Raw genomic sequence first — 23279 nt, 5'->3', positions numbered from 1 at the left:
GGCAATTAAGGGAGATCAGGCCAGCAGGGGAGCAATTAGGGGAGATTAGGCAGGCAGGCAAAGGTGGTTAGGGGAGATCATACAGGCAGAGGTATTAAATGGTGATCAGGCAGGCAGGCAAAGGGGTTAGGGGCAATCAGGCAGGAAGACAGGTGAGCGGTTAGGAGCCAGCGGTCCCGGATTGTGAGAGGCAGTCGGACATCCCTGAGTGGTCCTGGATTGGAAAGGGTGCAGACTGGGCTGATGGGCCCCCGCACTCCCTGTGCACAACTTCTGTGCACTGGACCTCTAGTTCCAGTATAATATCTTTCAAAAGTTCTGGGTTACAACAGGTCAATGAGGTCCCAGTGGAGATTGAGTAGTTACCTCTCACCTAATGGTGTGAAGTACTTCTTCCATCCCAGTTAGATGTCCCAGTACACATTCCAGTAGATGAGGATTTTCCTGGGCATAATGGAGCTTGATGTTCTCAGCAGTATAACACATTGATCCATGGTGACAGTCAAGGCAATGGTTATCTCTCTTGACTTCCAAATCTGGAATATGGGGCAACAGGCCTTATTGGTTAATCAGCTAAAGGTGTTAAAACCTGAGACAGTACTTTACCTTAGTCCACCCAGCTAAAGTGGACCAAGGTGGTGTATCCTACCTGCTGCTTTAATATCCAATTCTTCCTTTCAATTAACCCTGTTACTTTAGGGTTATAGAGGAGATGGAACCTCCATTCAATGTCATCTTCTTTTGCCCAGTCTCACACATCACCTTTACAATGTGATCCATGAACATTGTCTATTTGATGAGGGTATATGTACATGGTACTCAGTTTTGCTAATCCCCTAATAGTGGCAGCTGGGGTAGGCCAGACAAACCAGAGCATGTTTAGAACCCTCACTCAGACAGAGGGGGCCAATGTGATTAATGTGCCAATCCCTCATTTGTTGGGAACTCCAGTGATGGCCCCAGACTTATTTGGGTCTTGTTTGCAGCACACAGTATGTGTTATTACAGCATTAACCAATTCATTGTATTTCAAAGGCAATCCGGCATTTTTGCCTGCAACCTTGGGTGCTACAGTGGCTGCTCCTTCCATGTACCAATCTTCTCTATCTACTAAAAGATCAGTAATCAAACTTGGGCATCACTTTCCTGATGGATTATAAGGCCCTTAAGAAACAGGACATGAAAAATAGTGAGGGCTCCTTCAGACTCTTGCAGGAGAACTCATCCCCTGTCCTGACCCCACAAGGACTTATTCATGACTAGAGGCCTGGTGTATGGGATTCATGCACTGGTGGGGGCATGGCCTGTGGGGATCAGCCTGCTGTGGGAGCACTGCTCATCTTGGTCTGAGGAGAGACTGTGGACCGGCCTTCTGAGTGGCTGCTCCCTGGCATCTTCCATGGAGGTGGAGCACTTGCCTTTCCAGGGGACCCAGTTGGGGCCAGGCCCAGAGACAATAGCACTGAGAGGCAGCAGAGTAGGCCTCAGTCCCTGGTAGCCAAGAACCTGCCTCCCAGCCTCCTGGGTCAGCTCTGCGTGGCCTGTGGGCATCCAAGAGGAGGCAGCAGGGAGCAAGGAGGAGGAGCCTGGGGCAAGGAGGCAATGATTGCAGCAGGGGTTCCTGCCCACCGGCCTGGGGTTCTCAGTGTGAGCAGCCACTCATCCTAGTCATCCAAGCACCACTCCCACTGTGGTAGCACACTGACCACCAAGAGGCAGCTCCTGCATTGAGCATCTTCCCCTTGGGGGTCAGTGCACATCATAGCAACTGATCAATCAGTCTTTCTGGTCATTCCACCTTTTGGTCGCTGGGTTTTTATTATATAGGGTTATCCACTTCTTTGTGGATAATTGTTCAAGTCATAGGATTAACCCTTTAGAACAGCCCAACTGTCAATGCAAAGAGTTAATGGCTAGGACTCATGAGTGATCGATCACCAGGCAAACCCCTGAATTTAGACCATTAGCTGTTCTGATCTGTTCTTGCTTCCATCCAATTGGTGTTAGTGTTGGGCTGAATTGTTATTTCAGTCCAAGTGGATGGGTTGCCCTTACTAGACCCATCTGTATTGCAGGTATTAGCAGGTAATTTCTCCCTGCTTCCACAGGGGCTACCATAGGAATGAGGCCTGGGGCATTTAGAGGGTTGGGGTATATAACCCATAATTTTTATGGTGATGCTTGGGCCTTGAATTTTCTGTGAGTTTACCACACCACCTCTCCCTCACAGATGTTCCAGCAAAGTCCACAAAGTGTCCTGCAGCAGAGGCAAGTCTTCTCATGTTAACATTATTTCATCTATGTAATAGGACCATTTTACAGATTTGGGAAAGGAAAACAGGGAGAGATCTTGGGCTACCATCCAATGACATATTGTAGGCTATGTATGCAGCCTTTGGAACCACTTGTATGGTCCATTGTTGTCCCTCCCATGATTATTGTGATTCATCAGTCAGAGCTATACTAAACTAAAGCATCTGTTAAATCCAATATAGCATGGATACCTAGAACAATGGCCATGGTATCTAAAACGATGGTAATGCTTAGTACAGCCACATGGATGGGCACTCCCTTGTTTAATTCTCAGTAGTCCATGGTCATGTGCCATGAACAATTTGGCTTTTTACAGGCCATCCTGGGCTGAGTGTACAATATTCACTCAGTTCAGTTCTTGGAAAGTTTATCCTATTTTCTTATGCCCCTTCCCCCAGACAATTTATGTTGCTTTATAATTACCACACTTGAGGAGGCAGTAGACTCACTCGTTCCCAGTGGTGTTTCCCTTAAGGACTGGTTTGATCACGCTAATACAGTAGAAGAATTCAACCATAGAGGTTTGCAGAATCTGACCTTATGGGACATCAATACTCAATATGTTTTCTGGTTTTGAAGGTATATAAACCTTGTATTCTTGTTGTGGACGATGCCCAATTTTCAGTGTCAGAAGTACCTTCCTAACCATAATCATTTGTCCATCTATGAAACAGAGGGGACCAGAAAATGTCTGAGGGTTACTACGTATTAGATAGAGTACATTCTGCTCCAGTATCAACCAGAACCATCACCTTTTGTTTATTTCTGGGGGATGAAGTGAATAGTGAGCTTAATATGAAGCCACCAGTAGCTTCCAGTGGCCCACACCTGGAGGCAATCTTGGCCTGCACACTGTATCTGGGGTCTGGGAGGCAAGCACCCCAGATAGGACTGTATCCCCGAAGACTGCTGAAGCAGATGTCAGGGAGAAACAAGGATGATGGGGACAGGTGTGGCAGGTATAAACAGTTGTTCAGATTTTAAGGCTTTCGGCATGTCAATCAACATAGGGTTGGGTTGCCATTCTATCTTTTCTGGTGGTATCCTGACAACAATGAGATCAAACCACATTTATTTCCAGGTTACTTCTATCGGACCCTTTATAGCCAATTGGGATAGGCTTTTGGCTTTTCAACTTCTCTCTCTGCCTCAGTCTTTCTCACAGCCTGTAAGTGTTTCTGGAATTTGTCAGTTTTCCCCAAGTCAACAACGGAGTGCACAATATCATAAATATAGTTTCCCATAACTGAGCTTAGCAGGGATATCAATATCCCATATCAGGTGCACTATGTGCAGTTTCTCAAACTAATGGATTAACTCAGCCAGCATTTTTGAAATGTCACTGTACTCACATGGCAGCACACAAACACCTAACATACTGGCTATCCCTCCCACACAGAGGCCAATGGCCAAGCCTGTTTTTTTGTTTGTTTGTTTGTTTGTTTGTTTTTCCCCATAGAAGATGCTTTCCAAAGAACCATTTCTTTGGTTCCCAGCCTGAGCTGTGTACTGTGTACACAGAGGTCAAAGAGAAACCAACGACAAAGGCATAACACTATAATTTGGTAGGTGGCAGTTTTAATAAGTTAGAGAAATTATGTGCAAGACTTCTGTTTGGGCATTTACAAGACAAGTAGATCTCCCTACCAGCCCACTAGAACCTTAAAAGTTTATACAGAGGCCTTAACTGAATTCAGTAATATACACCACCCAGATAGTTCAATAACACAACACTATGTCCTTGAATCGACTCTGGTGATGGGAACAGTGGGTGGAACATACATTCAAAGGACAGGGGAGAAGGAGAGGAACTTCCAATTGCCTGAGTAAAGTTCTTGGGTCAACCAGTGGTTATGTCCTCTCTATGAGGATCATTAATCCACTATGAATTCTATTTTATGGACCTTTATTTATATATTTAGTTGTTTCTTCTCCGTTTCCTTTTTCTTTTTTTAAACATAAAATCAACTCCCATTTGTAGATTGTCTAGAGATGAACCATTTTCTCATTATATTGTACAAGGCTTTTAATTACCTCTTTCTTACTGACAACCCATTTATTGGCGATTTGAAGAGTTGAAAGGATAGTATAATTGATGAAACCACATACTGCACCTCTGACTTAGGTTGGCCTACTATATCATTAATTAGCTATGATGATATATTTCTTAACCTCTCAGAGTCTCAGCTTCTTCAATAAAATGGGAAAAATTATATGTACCTCACAGAGTCACTAGAAGCAGATGAAATGAGATTGCACATGTAAGTAGCTCTGTGCCTAGCACAAAGCATACTCAATACCATTTAATCATTGCCATTATTTTCTTTCAAGTATTTTTTATTCATAAGCTCCTTTTTATTGTAGTAGACATTTAAAGTTAAGTACAACTCAACTCAAACAATAAGTTTTTCAAAAATGCTGTAAATTATCAAAGCTAAATAGCATTAATTTAAATAATTATTTCTTAGTACATTAATAAGAACTCAATACATTTTAGAACTTCTGTTGTCATTGTTTTAAAAATGATCCAAGACACAGCCCCCTTTTTATTAAAATAAATGGTTGAGAGCTGAATACAAGAAATCACATTAGAGGAAACAAATGGTCTATTATAATTGCTTTGGTAGATGGGCAAAACATATACTTAAACACAAATCTAATTTTTGGCATATTTACAGATTAACTGCAAATTAATGTGATTACTTGTCTTTAGAATAATGTATTGGGATTATCAATGTATAACTATAAAATATAGCCAATACATTCATTTTCAAAACAGTAGTTAATTGTGCATTTTATCTTTGTAGTCTAAAAAAAAGAAACCCTTTCAATTAACATGTTCCACTTTGTTTGTTTTAAACCTGATTCTGATGATTATTTCAGATTCTCACAACAGCAGCAATAATTACTCAGAGCTTTCATGCTCCCTAATCTGGAACAGGGGCAACATTAAAAAAAAAAAAAAAAAAAAAAAAAAAAAAAAAAAAAAAAAAAAAAAAAAAAAAAAACAAAAAACAACTAGAAGATATTTTAGGCATTATATTTCTAAGAACTTAAAAGAAAGGTATATTTTCAACAAACTAGAAAATCAATACATAAGAACAGATATTTTATGCAAAATCACCTGAAAGGACCTAAATAACTTGCTAAAATATAGCATCATATCTACAAATTTATATTAATAGATATTTAGTGTATATACATAGTACATGTTTATAAAATGCAATATATGTCTATAGTATCTATGATATATACAAATATACTATAGATTAGAAATATTATATACTATATACAGTATATATACACATACACATCTGTATATAATATACTTACAGATGCTCCTCGACTTAGGATAGGGTTTTGTCTGGATAGACTAATCATAGTTGAAAATATCATAACTTGAACATGCATTTAATACATCTAACCTACTAACATCATAGGTTAGCTTAGCCTACCTTAAACATGCTCAGAACACTTACACTGGCCTGCAGTTGAACAACTATCTTGTGTTTCATCTCAAGTGTAATTGCCTTCCTCTTCTTCTAGCCAGAAGCAGAAAATAAATATGTGTTTTTGTAGACACGTTGGGATGCAAAAACACGATATCCAAAGAACACTTGCAATATAGTACACTGCAGGATATCGATTGTTTATTCCCAGGAACAAGTGGCTGATGGGAAGCTCATATCACTAACTCAGGAAAAGATCAAAATTAAAAATTATAAATACAGTTTCCACTGAATTAATACACTTTCACACTGCTATAAAGAAAAAAACCATAAGACAAACAATCATAAGTTAGGGACTATCAGTGTATCTACATTTATACATATATATTCTACATTTATACATATATATGTTCTAGATATATAGTTTACTATAGATATATAACTATGTCTATACATGTCCACACATAAATATATATACCTATATACTCAATATACATGCATATATACAATATATAGTCTATATTATACTATAGATACATAGTATACTATGTATTATATCTATATAATATAGATATACAACTTGACAGAAGATAGTATCATATTTAAGAAAGAATGTATCACTCTAAGAAGAAGGTGATTGTTTTATTTTAAAAATGAAAGAGAAAGTAGAAATTTATGACACACACATTGCATATACCTATCTTTGTGCTATCCTTGGGAGGGAGACCCACAGAAAGCTAACTTGTGATTCCAGTCTGAGAGGTAGGTATAGAAATTTTGCACAAATCGGTGTAGCAAGTTTAAAAGGTGATAAGACTATGCATTCAAATCATGTATCTCTCCTGACTCTGCTCCTTGATTACCGCAGTAATTATCACTGCTGTTTACCAAATGTCCCCTGCTCTTTCCTTGGGGACACATGGTAGAATTATGCTTCCCAAATCACTTCGAACCTAGCCTGTGTCACTTCTAGATTAAAACTTGAATAGTCCATGGGTGATTCACCACATTCCTTTTCCAAGACCTAGAAATCATTGAAGTGTAATTTGTTTATTGTGACGCTAAAAAATAAATAAGTAAACAAACAAACAAATAAATAAATAACGGGCAAAAAAATCCTTTATTTTAGGGCCCCTCATTTACATAGGTCTATTTCAAGGCTCTCTATCTAGTTCAGTATTTGTAATTTTGTATTATGTTTCTATAAAATAGAATAAAAACCTATATAAGGCTCAGACCCCACAAATCCTAGATCTGTCCTGGAAGTAGATGACTAAGAGCCTGCTTCCCTGATGCACACAAGGAGATCACCCTGTTCATAAGGGTGGGACAAGTGTTAGCAAGAAATAAATCTTTGTTGTTTGAGGACAATGAAATCATGAGGTTGTAATCATCACAACTGATACAATTAACAAATAATTCCTACACAGGAAGAATGTGCTAGTCAGATAGAAGTCAACACCTAATTGCTCTGGCAATTACATTTTATATTATTAATAAATTACTAGAATTTTTATTTGTAAATTAATTGTTCTGAAACTTAAATAACTCAATGAGCATTTTGATAATAAGAGCCTATGAATCAGGCAAAATTGTTTTTTCAGCATGCAAAACTACTGCTTGCATCTTGGGCACTGGTCTAGCTTAGTAACTAAAAGTTTATCTAAGTCTGATGAAAATTCAGGCATGATCTTTCCTGAGTAGTATCTCATACATGATCATAACCCCCTGACTCTACCTCATCTGCTATCTATATTTACTAGTTAAATAGTTACAATATCCCATTTATTTATTTATTTATTTTTAATTGCATTTATATTAAATGGAACCAATGAGTGGCAGTGAATTGAAATCACTTACTAGATGTTTTCTCACCTGAAAAAAATGAAACCAAAAATATATCTCACTTGCAGTTTTCTGGTGAAAATTAAATGAGTTAATCTTAGTAGATACAAATTTAATAAAAAGCTTTTAGAAAGATGGACAACTAAAGACAGGATACAACCATGTTCCAGTTCTCTAATTTAAGTATTAATATTTTAAATATTTTTCACTGGTGGCATCCACCTGTTAGGGGAAGAAATAGAACATTTGGAACTAGGTATAATTATAAGATATATTAATCATGCTCTCTTAACCATGATTGTTCTGTTCTGGATAAACTACATTCTAACTGGCTGAGAGTTGTGTGTCTTGGGACATGGGAGATTACATCTGAATGTAGTCCATCCTCCTTTCCCAAGAACTGCCTACCATTATGGAAAGTTTTATAACCTCATGGTTGAAAAAAACCTAGTCCTGACCGAGTCCACTCTTTGCAACTCCCAGTCCCTATTGCCTGTAATCTGGTCCTGGAGGTGCACGGAGGCACCTGCCCTCTACGACCCTCCCCAGCCTGCATTGCCTGTACCCTGTAACCTTTATACCTCGCCCACTTTCCCATGCCTGTAATTCTTACTTTCCCATGTACTCTTTGTCCTTCTACCCAATATAAGCAGCTGGCTTGTGGGGAGGGGCAGAGCAGGTTTTTGTGAGTGACTGCTGCTCTCCCATACTGCCAGCATTATTGGAATAAATGCTCATCTATGATTCAACCCTGTCCCTGCTTAATTGGCTCATTGGCTGTCCAGTTACACACGAAGGTAATCCCAAAAGTATGATTTACTAGAGGCCCAGTACACTAAATTCATTAATGGAGGGGGGGGGGTGTCCCTTAGCCCAGCCTGCACCCTCTCCAATCTGGCACTCTTCTCACAATAAAGACATTGCTGCTACCATCTTGTGGTGTGAGGAGGGCCAGCAGCCATGCTATGTGAACACTCAAGTAGCACTCAGAAGAGGATAAGAGGGAGAAAGGAAGCCTCCAGCCAACAGCAAGCACCAACCTGTTAGCCATGTGAGAGAAGTGTATTGAAAGTGGATCCTCCAAACTCAGTCAAGCCTTCACCTGAGTGTGTCCAGCCAACACTTTCATTTAGTCTAATGAGAGATCCTGAGCCAGATTTTCTGAGCTGAACCACCCTCAAATTATTTTTTAAATATATTTTTATGACTTCAGAGAGAAAGGGAGAAAGTGAGAGAAATATCAATGATGAGAGAGAATCCACTATCAGCTGCCTCCTGCACACCCCCCTACTGGGGGTCAAGCCCATAACCCAGGCATATGCCCTTGATAGAAATCAAACCTGAGTCCCTTCATTCTGCAGGTCGATGTTCTATCCATTGAGCCACACCAGCTAGGGCTCAAATTACGGACCTATGAAAACAGAGATAACAAACATTTACTTTTACTAAGAGTCATGGTAATTTAGTATGTAGCAATAGATAACTAATGCATCATTCCTGTTTTCTATTTTCCAAATAATGAAACCATACCCAACTATTAATATAAACACTGCATTGTATCCTCCAAGAAGAGATTAAAAAATTATATTTTACTTCATAGTACTTTAACATTGATGCTGCATTGAGAATGGGCTACTGCCCAGGTTCTTCCACTTTGTAACAAAGAACCCACGGTATTAGCCTTTTGGACAATAAATAGAAAGTCATCTCTCTGTTTCTATTTCCATCTCCTTGTTTCCTTAGCCTCCTCTAGCTATTTCAAACTGAGTGTTGTAGGAAAGTGTGTTAGTATGGACTCGGCATCTCGATCATACTGATTCACTCCATAGCTTGTAAAGTGACTCTCTCTCAAATAAGAAAGCATTGATAACAGAGTTCAGAAACCTCCTATGTGTCATCTACCATGCAGTTCTTTCAAGTTGAAAATTAAATGGGAAAGAAGCAGGGGGCCTGACAGCTGCAAACTTCACTCTTGGTACCACAGAGCCTGCAGTCAAGAGCTCCAACATGGAACGAAGGTACAGGATTTCTATGCCCAGATAGTTGTCCTTTCACTGACCACTGATTGAATGTTTTATGTGCCAGGGACTGTGTTCGGTGCTGGAGACCCTGGCAATCTTAAGGCTCTTTGGTTGTTTCCCTTTGCTTTTTTTTCATTTATTCATTTCTTGCAAAATGCAAAGAACAGGAAAAGGAAAGCAGAGTTACTTTCAAATGTACATAAAGAAATCTATTTAAAAAGTCATAAAATTTTATAACATTTTATTTATGTGTTTGTTTCATAATGCAGCTTCTGTGGGATTACTGTAGGTAAATCTTTGCTGCAGCCTGAATGTATGAACACATGATATCAATGGCTGGCAATCACAATTAATGTCAAATGAGACCCTAATAGAAAATGGCCAATAAGTTGGAGTTATTTATGACAAAAATGAAACAATAACCACTTTGTGACCAATAAAAATATCAACATGACGTGTACAATGGGGACCATTGTGAAAGTAAACAGATAATAAATACCTCACTGGGTTTTCAAAGATATTTTTCCTGCCAGGTGTTTCGATTAGACTGATCTGTACTATTTGCTTTATAAGCACCTAGGAATTTATTCTGCTTATTTTTATCATGTTTAGGATTCCTCTGGAGTTATCTTCGGCAGAATTAATTATGCTCTAACATGTATAGGAATGTTGGAATAAACTCTAGAAATACTTAGGATTTTTTTCAAGTCTACATTGCAAACATCAAGAAAACATTTATTTATTCATGGAATATATACACTGAGTGGCCAGATTATTATGATCTCTGAATGCATAATAATCTGGCTTTAAATCTGAAGTCTTAATCAGATGCATGTAACTTATTAAGGAAATAATTGTGAGGGTGATCAGTTATTCCAAAGGAAAACTACTAATTTTCTGTTCTAGTCATCTCAGAAATACATTATTGATGTTATTCAACCTTTCCAAGCTTACCATCCAAAGGAACATTGCCAGGACAGTTATGAAATTGCAGGTCAGACAGTATGACAGACAGTAGTGATATTCAAAATAATGATCAAACTCAATGGCACCGGAATTGACAAGGGCTGAGGTGCTAAAGCAGGGTTCCAGACCCCTGGCGGCAGCATGAGTTAACCTAGGGTATGGGCAGGCCAGCTGGGAAGTTGAGGAACCATATTTAGCAGAATTTAGGTCAGGGGCTATTTGAAATAGGTACAAAATTATTTTACTATTTTAAACAGGGGTGTGCAGGAGGCATCTGATCAATGATTCTCTCTTGTTGATGTTTCTAACTCTCTATCGCTCTCCCTTCCTCTCTGTAAAAATCAATATAATATATAAAAAAGAGAGAGTAGGCCTTCCTTCCCTCAGCTGCTGGCACTGGCTTCCCTCTGGCACCCGGAACCCAGGCTTACCTCACAGACCCGGCTTCATCCGAAAGGTTGTCCAGAAGGATGTCCGGTCTAATTAGCATATTATGATTTTATTATTATAGATTACCTAAAAGTGTATGGAACTCCTTTGTGGAAGTGCCTTCAGAGCCAATTTAAAAGCCTGTACCAGTAAATGTCTCACTAATGTCATCACAACTTGTTTTTCACCAAAAATGGTATTGTACAACTTTTTTACTTTAATTATTCACCACACATGGCTCTGAGTGGCTTTTTAGCTACTTCCAAAATTCAGACTTAAATTTTGAATCCATAGATTATTAAGGATTTATTTTAGTGTTTAATACAGCATCTGAAGCAACTCCAAGTGAGGAAAAGAAAATTTAAGTGCACTAAGTTCCTATTAAATACAATTACAGTACTGTAAGCTTGCACATAGTTATCCCATTTAATTTTACAGTATTTTATTTTACATCACTGACCCTTGGGGACTCTGACCACCAGACATAAGCAACAATTACAGAACAAAACTTTACAACACTCTAGACAGTGTGACTTTCTTTTGTCTGATGTTTCACATACTAATTACAACTTGTGCCTCTAATTAGTAGATTCGTGGATAATAACATATTAAAAGAAACAGGACAAAGCTTCCAAATATCTTAAAATAAAAAGAAGCTAAGATTTATTGAGTGTCCATTGCAAGCCGGGGCTATCACATGCTGAAACTAGTTTGTGCACGTATGTAAAAAAAATTAAAGGATTCTATATTTGGACAGGCAGAATGTTACATCTCTTGATGTTAACCAATTGCTAACTGAGGGGAAAATAGTTTCTATCTTGGAATTTTTTTAACGTAAAGTTTTTAAGCCCTTACTTTGTAACAGACATGTGTGAAATTATTACACATTATATTATTTAACCCCTACATATCTCTATAAAGAAGGTGCTATTAAAATTCCAATTTAATAGATGAAGAAATGGAGTCTTAATGATGTCAAAAGGATTATCTATGGTTGCAGGGCAGAACCAGGGTTTGAACACAGGCATCCCGATTCTAGAGCCATGCCTTCATTTCTGCTGCATTGGAGGAACTGGTGAGAACACTAACATTATTACTTCATAAAATAAGAATTGTGGCTCCATGCTCAGTACAGAGGGTATGCTCTGCTCTATAATTTGCACGCAGGTGGGCACAGAATGCACTGACCCACCCAGAAGAATCAACTAGGAAAGATGGAGCCGCATTATGTGACAGAAGGAACACTCATCCCCATCCCCAAAGTACCCTCTATGAAGTGTGGTCCCAGAATGGCCAAAATCCCTCCTATAAAGCCAGCCTCTGGGGGGAAAAAAAAGATTATGTTGTTTTAGCATATCTGTTGCAAATTGCTTGTTGCAAACTCTATGTCACAAATAATTAGTAACTATATTCTTAAAATACAGAATTTTTAAAAAATTTTTTTCAGGAAAGATTTTGTTGTTTAACATATACTCACCAAAAAGAAACACATATATTCAGCACCCACTTAAGAAATAAAGCAATGCCAGTATGACTGAGTGTTTTCCCCAATCTCATTTACTTCCTCCTGCATAAAAGGCAGCTACACATTATCCTACCTTTTGAAATTCCAGTCTTTTTCTTCTGTTTACAACTCATTAGGTATCCCTAAATATCACCTTTTCCTTTTTTTTTTAATAAACATTATGCAAATGAAATCACACTGTGTATATTCTGTGACTTGTTTATTTTGTAGCATGCTGTAACATTCATCTATATTGAGGTACTAGAGGCCCGATGCACAAAATTTGTGCACTGGAGGGAGTGTCCCTCAGCCCAGCCTGCACACTGTCCAATCTGGGACCCCCTGAGGGATGTCCGACTGCTCTTTTAGACCCTATCCTGGTGGGATTGAGTCTAAACCAGCAGTTGGACATCCCTCTCACAATCCAGGACAGCTGGCTCCTAACCACTCGCCTGCTTGCCTTCCTGATTGCCTCTAACAGCTTCTGCCTGCCAGCGTGATCACCCCCTAAACACTCCCATGCCAGCCTGATGGATGTCTAACTGCTCCCCTGCCAGCCTGTTTGCCCCAAATTCCTTCCTCTGCCAGCCTGGTCACCCCTAACTGCCCTCCCCTGCAGGGTTGATCACCCCCAACTGCCATCCCTTACAGGCCTGGTCTCTCTCAACTGCTCTCCCCTGCAGGCCATCTTCTGACAATGTGGAGGTGGCCATCTTGTGGTGATCATCTTGTGATGACATGTGGGCGGCCATCTTGTGGCAGCCATCTTGTGATGTGAGGGTGGAGGGTCAATTTGCATATTACCTCTTTATTACATAGGATAGTTTGAGTTTTTTATTTTCATGTTTAGATAGTATCTTATATAATAAAGGCCTTATATGCTAAGGCCACTCAACCGCTTGCTATGACATGCACTGACCACCAGGGGGCAGACAATTAACTGGTTGACCAATCATTATGATGTGCACTGACCAATAGGAGTCAGACAGTCGACCAGTCAACCAGTCACTATGACATGCACTGACCACCAGGAGGCAGATGCTCCAACCTATAGATTAGCTTACCATTGGGGTTTGGCCAATTGGGACTGAGTGAGATGGCCCAGACACACCCTGGAGCCTTCCCACAGTCCTTCCCTGGTTGGCCAACTTCCTGCATTCCTCCTCAGCCCTCATGGTGCACCAGTGGGGATCCCTCAGACTGTCCTGCACCCTTTCACAATCTGGGACCACCTGGGAGATGCCAGAGAGCTGGTTTCAGCTGGATCCCACAGACCAGGTCAAGGGACCCCACTGGTGCATGAATTTGTGCACAGGGGCTCTAATTCCATTATAAAGCTCATCTCATTTATTCTATCTATTGTTAATATATAACTGAATTATTTCAAGGTGGTTGTTGTTTTTTTGTTACTAAAACAATGCTGCTATAAATACACTTGTAGATTTCTCTTGGTGGATAGTTAAAAACAAGTTTCTATGGTACAGTATTAGAATTGCTGTGCTATAAGATATGATAGAGGTGACTCATTACTATCCTTTCTCTTCTTACTTCATAATACATAGAGGATTAGATAAGACATTCCAATCCTTCTTAGAGCCTTTTGTAGCCAAGTGACTAAGTTCTTGCCAACGGAGTCTAAGTAAAAAGGAAGTAAGACACTTCCTGGTCTAGGCCTCAAAAAGTTTGCATTATATTCCTCTATGCTGACATTTTTCTTCCCACACTTTGGGAAATTGATGTGCCTCCAATCCATCTTATAGATCCTTCAAACATGGCCAATGATATAAAAAAAGAGCCAACTAATGATTTAAAATTTCCTCAAATGACTGTGGAAGAGGGCAACTCCCAAACTGGACCATTCAGTGGGTCAATTATATGAGAGGGATTTTATTTTACAGCATCTTGGACTCTAATATATAACATATATGCATGTTTAATTAGGTGGTGCCAAAATGTTTTCCAAATGAGATATATCAACAGGCACTCCCACCAATAGAGTATGAGAGCTCCCATTACTGTAACTCCTCCCTCATGTTTGGTATTGTCAGTCATTTTAACTTACACAACTATATTTGGATATCAAATGCTAGTTCATTGAATTTTAAGTTACATTCCCTTGATTACTGTTGCTAATTTTTTTACATAATTTTTTTTTCAGTCAGGTTTCTCCTGCTATTAAATACATATTTAAATCTTTTGCCAGTTTCCCTATTGATTGTCTTTTTGTTAATAATTTGTAAGAATTCTTTGTAACTTGGGAACATATTAGTCTTTTGTCAAATGTATATGTTACAAATATCTTTTCTTTTTTGTGTGTGTGGGGACTGGTGATGTGTTTTGTTTTAATGAAATCAAATGTCTCAGCTCCTTCCTTTATTATTTATGCTCTCTTTCTTTCTTTTTGAGTTTTGTAAGAAATTTCTTTCTTCCCTAATGTCATGAAGGTGTTAACCTGTGTGACCCCCCAAAAGTTTTAGGTTATTGTTTTTCACATTCAGTTCTTTGTTTTATTCATTCAAATTCTCATATGCTTTCTTGTACAGGAGAATAAAGTGTAGAGTTAAAACTGGCAGATGAAAATTTCAGATATAATCATGGGTGTGCTCATGGATATGTGTATTTCATGTAAATGCCATCATTAATGTGTATTGAGGAGGGGAAAAAAGATTGAGAACAATAGGTTGAAAACATTGTCACCAGACGTTCCTTAAAGTATGACTTAATAAGAATAAATGTTAAATTATACTGTTAGACACACTCTTAATTGTTCATGCATGAAATAGACTGGACCTGGTTTATCAGTTTTCCATGTGAAAAAGACCTGGGTTTTTTATTCTCTTTCTAACAAGCTAGATATACCTCCAACTGTGTGACATGGCTCCCAAGAAATCTAATGAGATCTCAGCTTCCATTAAAAATAGAATGCCTAGATCATAGGAAATAATATCTCCACTGCAATTTAATCCAGTTAGACAATAGTTAGGTTATTGAATCTTTCTCAGTGCAGCTCTTAAAGAGCCACATAGATACGCTAGGCATCATCATGAGGAGAGCAGTTGGTTGGTGATGGGGTAAGAGACCACTACAGATAAACAATAGTTGAAGAAATTGGAAAATCTTAATTTAATGGTAAAGTATAGATAGGCTATAATAATCCTATAATATTTGCTAATATGCAAATAGACCAAACCGTGGAACAAACAACTGGTTGCTATGATGTATGCTGATCACCAGGGGGCATGTGCAGAACATAGCAGGCATTGGCTGTGGCAGGATGGTGGAGCAGGTGAGTGGGGGCACCAGACCAAGGCTTGTCATTGGGGCAAGCCTCTGGTGATTATTGAAGATTCTTTGCTCCCACGCACTGTGGTCCTGCCCAGTGCTTCCACCTACTGCTGGCCTTGCTCACATCTGCTGCCAGTGTCAGAGCTGCTGCTTGCACCAACTGCCAGCACCCAGTGCTGGCCCCAATCACCCCTAAGGGCTTCTCCACCTCCTCCTGCTTTTGAGGGGAATCGGGGCCGGCAGCTGCCTCTCACACCCACTGCCAGTGCCAGCCCTGCTCATACCCACAGCCAGTGCTAGAGCCACCATTTGCACACATTGCCAGTGCCCGGCACCAGTCCTGATTACTCAGTACCTTCACTGGGTGCAAGCAGCAGCTGCCAGCCATCATCACTCCTAAGGGCTTCTCCACCTCCCTCTGCTCCTGAGGAGCGATTGTGGCAGCAGCTGCCACTTGCACTACTGATAGCACTGGCCCCACTGAGGCCTGCTGCTAGTGCCAACCCCAATTGCTACTTGCCTTCAGTGGGTACAGGTGGGGCCGGTGCTGTCAGTGCATGGGAGCTGGAAGCAAGAGCAGAACTGCTGGCAGACAGGGATCTGGGGGGCCGTGGCAGGAAAGGCCAGATGGGGGTGAGAGGCAGAGACCCACCCCTGTGCCTACCACTGCCTCATGGCCTACAGTTCCTTTCAAGGTGCACGAATTCATGCACTGGGCCCCTAGTTGTATTTAATAATTTTAAATGTTTCCTTCTAAAACCTTGGGCTACTATAACAAGTAACATAGACTGAGTGGCTTCAACAACAGACAGCGCTCTTGTCCCTTGCTCCTCTTTTGAAGCCACTGATTCCATCCTGAGAGCACCACTCACAACCTCATCTAAATTTAATTACCTTCCCAAAGCCTCATCCCATTGAAGGGTACAGCTTCAACATATACATTTGTGGGGGACACAACTGGTCAGTTCATAAGAGCATATATGTAGTCTATGTTTCTTCAAAACAGATGGACGGAAGCGATAAGGAAGCAGGTTTAGGCTAATTCTGAAGGATCTCTCTTCATCAGGTGGACAATGTGTTTCCAGAAAGATCTGATTGACTCAAGAAAGTAGTGATCTCCTTCCCCAACACTGATGGCATTGAAATAGAGTCTGGAAGACCATTTAGCAAGGATGTAACTAGTCATAACACAAGTTTATAAGTAGTCACAACTGTCAAGGAATTATTCCACGTGCTCTCCCTGACTCTTCCTATGTAATACAGTGGTTCCAGAAAATGACATCTATTTTGACATCATTTTAAAATGAAGGTCTTGAAGTTTAAAGAGGTTAAGCCATTTTCCCAAAGTGATAGAGTGGGTAAAAGGCAGAAGGCACTTCTGTCTCATGTCGTCTGCAGACTGAGTTCTCAGCCATGCTGCCTCTCACTTGTCAATGCAGTAGAAAGATTTGCTCCACTGGGAGAGAAGCTACACTACGTGGCCTTCCAATGCTGATATAACTTGACTCCAAAATAAAAACATATTACCTAGGAAGCATAAAAACACCATGGAAAGCAGACACCAGTAGGAATGGAAAAAGTGGTAGGTAAAATTTAATGAGGGAGGGAAAAGTCTGGAAAGATCCTAAGTAAAAGGCTCTGATCCAGGAAAAATACATTCCTGGCTGGGTGTCTGCAAGGGGCATTCCCTAATGGTTGTGTAGAGAGAAAGGTGAAGGGTGAGTGGGAGGCAACAAAGAGAAGACATAAAAAATGTTCCATGCCTTTAGCAGAGACATCATTTGCTGATCTGAAATGAAGATGCCAATATCACATTTTGTTGCTAGCCAGAAAAAACTAAGTTAGGAATTTCATCTCCACATCAAGTGTCCAGGGACTTACAGTGAGCTTATCTCCATTATTTTTCTTGTAAGTAATTAATTAGCATCTCTCCCTTATGAAAACAGTGGCAGATAGTTACTAATTAGATCCAAGAGGACAAATGGATTCATTTCGAGCATTCATTCATTCACATCTATTTAATAACTATTTATTGAGTGCCTACCATTAACTATATACATTTGTTGGCACTAGGGATGTGCAGAAGAAAGGACTCCACTCTTACCACCACCGTCCCCCCCCCCCCCCGACACACACACACACACACACACACACACACACACACACACGCACACACACGCACACACTCCTTAAAAATAGTTCCCAGTCTTTACTGAGTGTGTTCTCTGGAGCAGAAAAGTAAATGCAAAAATAAACAGAGAAACAAAATAAATGATAAATGTGTGTTAAGGAGAAAACAAAGCAAGGAAGAAGGATAGATGGTGAACAAAAAGGGAAAACTATTGAAAATTGTAAAGGATTTCAACTAAATATTCAAACTAAAAATGAGGGAAAGGTGGGAGGGGGCGAAGAGGATGTGTTGTACCTGGACCAGTTTGGTTCAGTGGATAGAGCGTCGGCCTGAAGACTGAAAGGTCCTGGGTTCTATTCCAGACAAGGGCATGTACCTTGGTTGCGGGCACATCCCCAGTGGGGGGTGTGCAAGAGGCAGCTGATGAATGATTCTCTCTTATCGATGTTTCTAACTCTCTATCCCTCTCTCTTCCTCTCTGTGAAAAATCAATAAAAATATATTTTAAAAAAAAGAGGATGTGTTGAGGCCCCACGTGGGTTTAAAGTTCATGGTTATGAGTCACAAATACTGTGAAAATCTTTGTGGCAAAGGGAAAAGGACAATGGGAAAATCATTTCCCTCATTTTATCCTCATTTCCTTCTCTTTAAAATGAAAATTCTAACATTAGCCCTCTAGGCAACACAAGTATATGTTTGTATCAAGTAAATGTGACCTTCAAAAATGTACAACAAATATACATGTAACTTCATTTCACTACAAAAAAATGATTTATATTGAAATTCCTATAGAATACACACACACACACACACACACACACACACAGTAACCATTCCATCTCATATCTCCTATAATCCACCTACTACAAATATTCTGACAAAGAATAAGCAAATCTTTGGTGGCATAAGGTCCTTGAGTTCCCAGGAACCTCTCAGCAGACGGAGAGTAGCACATCCCTTGCCCATTCTGGTCTCCAACTATTTGTCATACCTGCTCACTGCCCATTCTTGAATTACTGAACACTTTGCAGAGCTTTTCTAATCACCTCCTGATATGCTGGCTTCCTTCCTCCATCAAAATACTCAACAAAACGGAACTTGTCAACTGTGCTTATAGTAATAAATCTCCTTTCCAGTATTTCTTCTGACATCCTAATGCCTTCCTGCACATAATAAAAAAGGTCATTTTCCACCTGAATTCATCTTCTCCAAGCTACCTTATATTTCTGCAAATCCAAGTTTCAACAAGTTTAATCTCATTTCTTCTACAGTATTTTATTTGCTTTAACCAAGCTAAAAATCCCAACTGAAACTCCACGCTCTCTAATTGCTTGAGTATGAATTATATTTTATTGGCTGACTGTACAATGGAGATACATTTTGAAAGCTGATCCATTCCCTTCACGCTAGTCACAGAATTAAATGCTCCCTTTCAGATATTGCCCAAGGATCCCTTAAGGTTTTTGTATCCCACATCAATTCAATAACTTTCTATGTATCATTTATGCCAAGATCAGCATTCTTACCTAAATATAAAACAATCCCCCGGAAACCTTAAGACATGCACAAGCCTTTCACTTTGTGACAACAATTCAGCTGTATTGTCACATATTTCTCAATCCTCTTTCTGGTTTCCAGGCCAGAGATTTAAGTGGTATCCTTCCAGCAGTTACACATTCTTGCTTCCTGAGGAATTTATTTCAAGTAATAATAGTTGTATTGATTCTTGGTAGGTTCAAGTGTTGATTTAGGTGCAGTCATCATTATCTAGACAATATTATATGGAATATAGTGCTATTTTTAAATATATTTTATTAATTTTTTTTTTACAGGGAGGAAGGGAGAGGGATAGAGAGCTAGAATCATCGATGAGAGAGAAACATTGACCAGCTGCCTCTTGCACACACCCTATCAGAGATGTGCCTGCAACCAATGTACATGCCCTTGATTGGAATTGAACCTGGGACCCTTCAGTCCACAGACCGATGCTCTATCCACTGAGCCAAACAGGTTTTGGTGAATATAGTGCTATTTTATAATGAAAAATTAATGGGGGAGCACACCCAGGCAAAACAAAACAACAATAAAACCAGAAACAACAGCAAAAACAGAAAAAAAAGAAAAATGAAAAGGAAAGACCTTGGACTTTTTGCTAGTAACAATGACAAGACGTGGCACTTACTTGCTTATTTTGTTTAACATATTTGTGACATTTCTCTATGTATGTCAGTCATTCCACTTTCCCAGAATGGTGAATCAATGACTTCTGACTAATGGAGCAGACTACAGCCCGCACCTGGACAATTTTTAGGGAGGTCATGCTTGACTATGACCTTTCTGCTTGAGGCAGGAGCCACACAATTTGATCCTAGTGGCAGGCAGTCCCCAGCCCCACTGGGTGGCAGGAAGCTTGGCTGCTGCTGGGCACCACAGGCCTTGCTCTCCTAGGTACCAGCCTCAACCCCAGCAGTCCTGCTCCAACAGCCAAGGACCACCATGGTGTCTGTCCCTCCGTGTGTAGACAGAAAGGTCAGGAAACCACTCTCCTCTCTTAAAGAGGAAGGTTGGGAGTGTCCTTTGGGATGCGGCCAACTCTACAAGAGTATCCAAGGACCCTCCTTCCAGCCACCAGGTTGGAAAGACACAGGTAAGGCAAGTGACAGCTGGACAGAGAAGGGAAGGGACCAGGAGAAGAGAGAAAACTAGAGGGAAGGAGACCAAACTCAACTGGAATCTGGACAATGGATATGATGGCAAGCTGCTGAGGTCAAAGGAACAAGCATTGACAGCAAAGAAGAAAAAACAAAGAAAAACAAACAAACAACAACAAAAACCATCATGTTCAGGCTCCGTGGCTGAAGGATGCACTAGGTTGGACAAAGGAAGAGAGAAGATATAAGCACTTCCTTTTTTATTGTTCATTCTGTTTTTCTGGTGCATTTTTGCTTGTTTTGTTTCTTCTTTAACATGTGCAAAAGCCTGGACTCTGTCTGGGGAGCACCCATTATTTAATGAAAACAGGAAAGCATTTTCTTTCTTTTCTTTCTTTCATCCTTTCTTTCTTTCTTTCTTTCATCCTTTCTTTCTTTCTTTCTTTCATCCTTTCTTTCTTTCTTTCTTTCATCCTTTCTTTCTTTCTTTCTTTCATCCTTTCTTTCTTTCTTTCTTTTTTTCTTTCTTTCTTTCTTTCTTTCTTTCTTTCTTTCTTTCTTTCTTTCTTTTAAATAAATTCAGCAGCACTGATTTTCATTCCATCTCTTCGGTTTTCCTTTTCCAATTTATTTTCTCTTATGCCATTCCCATCACACCTCTAGTCAAGTTCCAAGCTGATCTTTTGGACTAATAATTAGTCACTAATTGAAAGAACTTGTCTCAGTTTTTATATCTTGTGTGTCATGTTGGTATCTGCACAAATTCCTTCAGAGTCTGTTATTCTGCTAATTTGGTCTTCCACTCTCAATGTTCCAGTCCTTTCTAGTCCAGAGGTTCCATTATTAAGTGAGCCCTCCCTCTCCCCCCTCCACCAGCAGGAACTCACATTTTCATTTCAAGACCCTTGCATTCCAGCCCCTGGCTGGGTTGCTGTTTTACCCTCAGCCTTTCAAAGCACATCAAAGAAGTCTGCTTTGACTGCCCTTAGACCAAAGTGATGCCCACTGGCAGGGGCTGTTCTCTAAATTAGGAATATGCCCCTCTTCACTTTTTTTTTTTAATTTTCTATTTTTAAAGACTGTTTCAGTTTCTGATAATCAAAACAACTGAGATGCTTAGAGAGAATTGTGGAGTAGAGTAATTTGACCTGTACTCTTCATCCCCATAACAATAGTTTCCTTCTTGCTCCCCTTCCTCTTTTTCCTCCTTTCATCAGCACCTCAGTTTCTAGCATCCCGAAAATTAATTCAAAATCACGGACTCAAGTATGAGAAAAGAGCTGGTATCTGTTCTCTTGGCTGTGTTGTAAAGTAGCGCAACTATTCATTCAACAAACATGCATTGAGCACTTAAGAGGTGCCAGAAGCTGGGAAATAGCCCAGGGACTGAAAAGATGAATGAGCTTTCTTTTTCATTACTTTCTCTCCTCCTTTTGCTCTCTGACCTCATCTACATCACTTACTATAATATTCACTGAGCCTTATATATGTCTGGCATAGAGGTGAGAGCTTTAAATGCATTTTCTCTTTTAGTTGTTATAAGGACACTTTTAATGGAGTATCCCATTTTATTTATAAGTGAGAAAACTGGGGATTAAAGAAGTTGAGTAGCTTCCTCAAGCTCATACATCTAGTATGTGTTGGTGGGCGGGGGCTTGTAAACGAGACAGTCTGACTCCAGACTGGCACGTCACTACTAAGGAGTCACTGTTTCAGAGAAGGAGCCAGACCTGTAAACAAATAAATGTAATTCAAAGAGGTAAGTGCTAGTGCTATGGAAATACAGAGGCAGCATGACTGCACTGCCTCAGGGATCAGGAGAGGCTTAAAAGGCAACTTTGACTGGTGAGGTGGGTCTTGTAATATGAGTAGGAGTATCCCAGGAAAACAAAGGGATGGGGGTAGTAGGTGCATTTCAGGCTGAGGGAAGCATATATGTAACCCCACACATTGAGAAAGGCTGCCTTGGTGTGTTTAGGAAACAGTGAGCTCAATCTGACTGAAGCATAGAGTTCACAAGAGAGTGTTGTGATATGAAACTAAGATGGGCACATATGAAACTAGGAGCAAGGATGGCAATGACTGTAGAGAGCTTGCTAGTAAGTTGAGCTTTCATCTTGTAGGTAAAATGATTCCAGCAGAGATTTCAAAGAAAGGGGGTGACATAATAAAATTGGAGTTTCTGTCTGCCTGTCGTAAGAACACAGGAGAAGTTTAAAGGATGGAGAAAAGAACCAGATAGTAGGAACACTGATTGGAAAGTTTCTGTACAGATTATGACATCCAGGAGTCATGGGACACCAAAAATATTGGCGTTGATCTTCTAACTGTTTCTACAATAAAGAGCTTAAAGCACAAAGAATTTCATTCAAGATAAAAGATCTCCTAAGAGGGCACTAGTCAGTTCTCTAACTTTCACAGTTATAAAGTCTATGAAGCTAAAGAAGATTAAACCACACAATCAACTAGCGGAAAAATGATAATAACCACCTATTATTATTAGCATTTGACAAAAAATTTGACCCTCCTAACTTTTGAGTAGAAAGCTACTTTTAAATCCATTTAACAGATGAGGAAGCTGAGGTAGGTGACTTGGTGAAGGTGTACCAACAATTAGAGACAGAACTGGGACTCAAACTAGAGTTATCAGATCATGACATTCTTGCAGTGTTTATATACTGTTCT

General features: G+C 39.8%; 1 long non-coding RNA gene across 6 annotated transcripts in view; it reads right to left on the bottom strand.

The window, feature by feature from the left end:
• The window catches only part of LOC311618287, a 1465663-nt gene that overhangs the window by 727542 nt on the left and 714842 nt on the right, over positions 1–23279 (bottom strand). For 3 of the 6 annotated variants that reach the window (XR_014794287.1, XR_014794288.1, XR_014794290.1), the window contains exon 2: positions 5262–5331. This is a non-coding gene — a long non-coding RNA (uncharacterized lncRNA). Of the gene's footprint in view, positions 1–5252; positions 5332–23279 lie in introns of all 6 variants that reach the window. The other 3 variants (XR_014794289.1, XR_014794291.1, XR_014794292.1) reach the window with 1 other exon arrangement.

Source organism: Pipistrellus hanaki (assembly GCF_964339955.1).
Source record: "Pipistrellus hanaki genome assembly, chromosome: 2".
Lineage (NCBI taxonomy): Eukaryota > Metazoa > Chordata > Mammalia > Chiroptera > Vespertilionidae > Pipistrellus > Pipistrellus hanaki.
The sequence above is the reverse complement of the archived record's forward strand: the minus strand, read 5'-3'. Positions and strand labels throughout refer to the sequence as shown.